This window comes from Microcaecilia unicolor, chromosome 2, assembly GCF_901765095.1.
Source record: "Microcaecilia unicolor chromosome 2, aMicUni1.1, whole genome shotgun sequence".
NCBI classification, from domain to species: Eukaryota; Metazoa; Chordata; class Amphibia; order Gymnophiona; family Siphonopidae; genus Microcaecilia; species Microcaecilia unicolor.
In genome coordinates, this window is record NC_044032.1 from 455125760 (window position 1) to 455132245 (window position 6486).

The following is a 6486-nucleotide window of genomic DNA, read 5'->3' on the forward strand; positions in this document are numbered from 1 at the left end:
CCTGGAGGAGAGCAAGGTGAACAGGGAGGTAGCCTGCACGAGCTGACAACTGTAGCTAACTTTCAAGCTGAACCGGGATTAACGTCTGCTCAAGTTTTGGAAAAAAACAGTGAGTACCCTGGAACAAGCCTCTAAGGCCCCCCTCCCAGATTTTTTAGTGGGAAGGGTAGAAAAACCAGCTGTAGTGACATTGGAGTCACTGTGGGACTTGACTTCATCTACCCAATCTGCCTTACAAAACTTAATTTTGAAAAACATGGAGACAATTAAAGTACTTTCAGAGACTGCGCTGAATCAGATTCAAACTAGTGCATTCCAAGCCTCTGAAGTTAGAAGGTTGTCGGAAAAAACTGAGAAATTTGAACTTGTGGGACAAACTTTAATCAAAGACAAAAACTTCACTTTAAGACGTTTGGAATATTTGGAAAACCAATCCAAGAGACTGACTTTGAGGTTTATAAATTTTCCTAGGTCTCCTTTGGTCGTGCCAGTTCAAATGGTTAGAAAGTATTTAATGGAGATTCTGGGAATGCCGGAGAATTCTTTGCCACCAATAACTCGTGCTTATTATATTCAAACTGATGTGAAATCATCAGACAATCAGCAAATGCAAGGTGCAATGAATCTTACGACATTCCTCGAGTCTTCTCTAGAGGTTATAACTCAAAGAACCACATTACTGGTTACCTTTGCATTGGAGATAGATAGAGACGCAGTTCTCAAACTTTCCTTGAGACATTTAGATTCCCTGTTTATGGGTTCAAAAGTTAGAGTATTTCCTGATTTGACTAGAGATACTCAACAAAGACGTAGGATGTTTTTATCCCTACATCCAAGAGTAATGGCAATAGGCACAGATTTTCTTTTGAGATTCCCATGTGTATGTAGAATAAAATTTCAGTCTAAGCAATATCAATTTTTTGATCCAAAACAGTTGGAGGATTTTCTAATAAGCAGAGAAGAGGTTAATGTACAAGTCTAGTCACATATGCAACACTGTATGGCAGACCAGAGTCATCTGTTCCGGAACTAAGCTGCTCTTTTGATTTAATTACTTTGTGAACGTGCTTTATGTATAAGTATTGATATTTCTTAAGTCTTGGATCAATTACTTAAATTTGTGGACGATAGTTGGATATTGTAGAGAAATGTATAATTGTTTTATTTCCGTTAAATGATTTTCAGACTTGTGTATTATCACTCATAAGTATATATTATGATTGTTAAAATCGATAAATAAAGAATTTAAAAAAAGAGAGATGCAGACCCAAAGGAGGAGATGGAGAGAAGAGTAAGATTAGGTATCCCTCAGGATGTGAGTGAGACCAACATGGTGCATCCCATTTTAATCTCTGAAAAGTCACGTCTTTGTGAGATATTGAATCCCAGTGCATCCATAGTTCTCAGAGAAGGAGTACTATGGAAATGTAAAAGAGTTAAAATATACATTGAGCCTGCCATGGGTGGGAAAGCGCGGGGTACAAATGTAACTAAAATAAAAAAAATATATATATATATATATATATAAATTGTGAGCACTCCGGAGGGCGGGTGTGAGGGAAAGGGGATAGTGGGTCTTTCAGCCGGCATCATCCCCGGTCATTCAGCCCAGCTAGGAGAGCAGCCTGCCAGGGAAAGCTGTAATGCAGGAGAAAAACTACACTCCCCAGAAGCCAGTGCAGGGTCAGCTGAACTCCCAGGAGGGGGAGGGAGGAATGACATGGGGAGATGAGGTCTGATCCTGGAGATGGGGAACAGCTGGTGGAGCTTGAGGAGGAGGAGGAGATGGAGTGGAATAAAGAAGAGGGAGAAGGAGAAATGTATGGAGGAGAGAGAGAGAGAGAGAGAGAGAGGGAATGGGAATATGGTGGCTGGCTAGGAAAGCGGACGGAAGCCAGTGGAAGCTAAGCAGGGTTGACCCTGGCTCCCAATATGGTGGCTGGCTAGGAAAGCGGACAGAAGCCAGTGGAAGCTAAGCAGGGTTGACCCTGGCTCCCACCTGCAAGGGGGACCTGCTTACAATATATATGTATTACTACTACTACTACGTATCATTTCTATAGCGGTACTAGACGTACGCAGTGCTGTACACTTGAACATGAAGAGACAGTCCCTGCTCGACAGAGCTTACAATCTAATTAGGACAGACAAACAAGAGATAAGGGAATATTAAGGTGAGGATGATAAAATAAGGGTTCTGAACAAGTGAATAAGGGTTAGGAGTTAAAAGCAGCATCAAAAAGGTGGGCTTTTAGCTTAGATTTGAAGACGGCTAGAGATGGAGCTTGACGTACCGGCTCAGGAAGTCTATTCCAGGCATATGGTGCAGCAAGATAAAAGGAACGGAGTCTGGAGTTAGCGGTGGAGGAGAAGGGTGCAGATAAGAGAGATTTACCCAGTGAACAGAGTTCCCGGGGAGGAATGTAGGGAGAGATGAAAGTGGAGAGGTACTGAGGAGCTGCAGAGTGAATGCACTTATAGGTCAATAAGAGGAGTTTGAACTGTATGCGGAAACAAATAGGAAGCCAGTGAAGTGACTTGAGGAGAGGGCTAATATGAGCATAACGACCCTGGCAGAATATTAGTCGTGCAGCAGAATTTTGAACAGATTGAAGAGGAGAGAGATGGCTAACAGAGAGACCTGTGAGAAGCAAGTTGCAATAGTCTAAGCGAGAGGTGATAAGAGCATGGAGGAGGGTTCTGGTAGTGTGCTCAGAAAGAAAAGGGTGAATTTTGCTGATATTATAGAGAAAGAAACGACAGGTTTTAGCAGTCTGTTGAATATGTGCAGAGAAGGAGAGGGAGGAGTCGAAGATGACCCCCAAGGTTACGAGCTGATGAGACAGGAAGGATGAGAGTGTTATCCACAGAAATAGAGAATGGGAGAGGAGGAGAGGTTGGTTTAGGGGGAAAGATAAGAAGCAGTCTTGGTCATGTTTAGTTTCAGATGGCATTGAGACATCCAGGCAGCAATATCAGACAGGCAGGCTGATACTTTGGCCTGGGTTTCAGCTGAGATTTCTGGTGTGGAGAGGTAGATCTGGGAGTCATCAGTGTAAAGATGATACTGAAAACCATGGGATGAGATCAGAGTAGCAAGGGAAGAAGTATAGATGGAGAAGAGAAGAGGTCCCAGGACAGATCCCTGAGGTACACCAACTGACAGTGGGATAGAAGTAGAAGAGAATCCACTAGAGTATACACTAAAGGTACACTGGGAGAGATAAGAAGAAAACCAGGAAAGAAAAGAGCCCTGAAATCCAAGCGAGGACAGCGTATCAAGGAGCAGGCTGTGATCAACAGTGTCAAAAGCAGCAGATAGATCGAGAAGGATGAGGATAGAATAGAGACCTTTGGATCTGGCTAGGAACAGATCATTGGAGACTTTAGCAAGCATTGTTTCAGTTGAATGAAGGGGGCAAAAGCCAGATTGAAGTGGATCAAGAATAGCTTGAGATGAAAGAAAGTCAAGGCAACGGAGGTGAACAGCACGTTCAAGTATCTTGGATAGGAAAGGGAGGAGGGAGATGCTTTTGGCTCCTCAGGGTAGCAGAGGCTGTCCAAGGCATCTCGGGATCCATTTAGGGGGTCTGGAGGTGATCCGGGGCCAGTTCAGTTTTTTTATTTTTTTTATTTTTTTGTTGGGACTCATTTAGGGGGTCCAGGGCATTCCTGACCCATTTTGGGTCATGTCTGTGCTGATCCCCTGTGGCTTGTGGCTTCAGGAGGAGCTGGAAAAATTTGCGACCAGCCGCGATGCTGGCTGGCCACAAATGAAGGGTAGGCAGGCAGCACCCGGCAGGAAAATGGCCGGTTTAGGCCTAGCCTGCCGAGTGGAGCATTACTGGGTACATGCAGTGGTGTGCTGGTAAATGTTTAACAACAGGCTCTCTCCCCGGTCCACCTCTGTGCCCCCCCCCATCCACCTCTGCACCCCCCCCCCCCAAATTGCAGAGCTGGCTATAGCCGGGTAGAGAGCCTGGGGGGGGGGGGGGGGACAATGCATTACTCCAGGAAAAAAAAAATTAAATGATCCCAGGTTCCAATCTAATTCATGTTTAATGTGGGATAAAATGCCATAAATAAGTAAATAAATATAAACTTTTAATATTGAGCACCTGATTCTCAAAGTGGGCATATTCCAAACACTATAATGAAAATAAAACAATTTTTTTTCTACCTTTGTTGTCTGGTGACTTTGTTTTTCTGATCATGCTGGCCCAGTATCCGATTCTGTTGCTATCTGTCCTCTTAACTCCGTTTCCAGGGCTTCCTTTCCATTTATTTCTTTACTTTACTTTTCCAGGATCTCCCCTTCCACCTTCTTCTGTGGCCAGTATATCCTCCATCTACTTTTCCAGCATATCCAGTGTCTCTGATCTCCCCTTCCACTTGGCCTCCTCTCCAGCATCTTCTCTTGATGTCTCTTTTCACATGGCTGATGGCCTCCTCTCCAGCATCTTCTGCCTATCTCTCCTTCCATCCACCTCTCTCTAGCATCTACCTGCCTCCTCTCCAGCATTTCCCCAATGTTTCCTTCCACCCGCTATCCCGTTTGGGTAGAGGGTGGAATGGGGGAGGGAAGCAGGCGTTAGATGCTTGCATCCTACATGCCGGGGTGGGGTGGACATGGTGGCAGCTGTGAAGGGGCAAGCCAGTGCAGCAAGCTTTAGGTGCCCCTACACTTGAGCCCTCTAAGCCCAGTTTCCCTATTCTTTTCCCCCCCAGAGTCCAGCATATCCCTTTTCCCAAGCCAAGAAGGTCTGTCATTTTTCTTCTCCCTCCCCTTTTCCATGTAATACTACATTTCCCTTCTCTGTCTGTCTTTCTCTCCTCCTTCCCCATCCAGCATTGCCCCTTCTTGCCCCCCTCCCTATTCCCTTCTTCCTGGTGTCCAGCAATGCATATCCCAACCCACAACTGTGTACCATCTTTCTTCTCCCTCCCCTGCCCCACATATTCCAGCATCCTCCCTCACTCCTTCCATGTCCAGCTTTATCTATTTCCCCTTTCCCTCAAGCCTGTTCTCTTCCCGTTGCTGGACTGCCCATGCCCAACGTGTTGCAGGATCAATCTCTCTTCTTCTCCCCTGCCCCGTTCTGCTTTGTCCCTTCATGCACTCTTCCCCCGCTCCCTCACCTTAAACACTAGTCTCGTGGATGGATCTTCATTTTTCCCAGTGCAAACAATGGGTGCAGAGCCTCATGCTGTTGTGAATGCAGCCGGAACGAAGTTTATTTATTTATGAACATTTATACCCCACTTTTTTTCCACATAAAGCAGACTCAAAGTGGTTTACAATGTACAAATTAATCAATTACAATTACATTGGATAGGGGGGAAGGAACAGGGTAAGAAGGAAAAGGGAAAGGGAAGAGAGACTAAGATGGACGGTGGAAATCCAGATGTGGAGATGGCCCAGAGTGGTTTGAACAATTCATGGCAAGGCGATCCACAATTGGGAGCTGTAGCAGTACCCAGTAAGCGCAGGCGAAGCGCAGAAGAAACAGCAATATGCAGCCAGGAGAGTGGTAGTGGTCACCAGAGGCAGACAACAGCAGCTGGAGGCGGACAATGCTGGCGGGGCCCAGGATGACAACGGTTCCACTTTGTATGACGTAGTAGCATTCCAAAACCACTTGCTTCTTCCAACTGCTTCTCTCTGGCTTTCCTTTTAGCCTTCTTTCCCTGTGTGTTGGCCAGACGAGCTCTTGCCTCTGAAAGCATCTCAAGTTCATCTTCATCCATATCAACTGGATCAGGCCTGGCTGGTTTTGTTTCTGGATTTGGATCAATTTCTCCAGGTTTAAGTTTCCGAGGATCATCTGCTGTTTCTTCTTCATTATCTCTCTGTGCAGCTTTATCTAATAGGAATTTATAATGTTCTAAACACTGTGCAGCTGTTCTTCCGATGATTGGTGCTATGGTTCTCCACTGGGTTGGCATTAGTTTGGCTCAATGTAATAATTTTTCCTCTTCTTCACGTGACCATTCTGTCTTTTTGATGCTTGGATCCAGCCATTCATACCATCGAGCTTTACACTGCTTTGCTGATTTTCTGTGCAACAAGGAAGCTATTCGAGACCACTGGTTTTTGCCATATTTCATAACAGCTGCTGTAAGAATTTCATCCTCGGTGTTGCGCCACACCCCGCCCTTTATCATAACCCACGGCATGATTGTGGCTAATTTGGCGCTTCAGCATCCACTTGAAGAGTTCCAGTCAGCCAACGGCCGCCGTTATAGAAACTTAATGTGCGACGACTCAAGTTAGAAGAACCGCCCCCTTCTTGGCAGCGGGAAGTGCATGGGAGGGAGGGTGCATCCGGCAGACAGATCTCCCCGCTGGAAGTAAGACAACACAGTACTAGGGAGAGTAACGCATTACCGCAATGTTGCGCCGCCCCTGGGAGCCAGCTCGCCTGCAAGAACAACCGGCTCGCAAGAGCTTTAAAAATTTAACAACCGGCTCTTGCGAGCCGGTGC

General features: G+C 45.7%; 1 pseudogene; it reads right to left on the reverse strand.

Moving 5' to 3' along the window:
* Positions 1 to 5538: 5538 nt before the first annotated feature.
* On the reverse strand, positions 5539 to 6177 carry LOC115462135 (annotated as a pseudogene).
* Between the last annotated feature and the right edge of the window lie 309 nt (positions 6178 to 6486).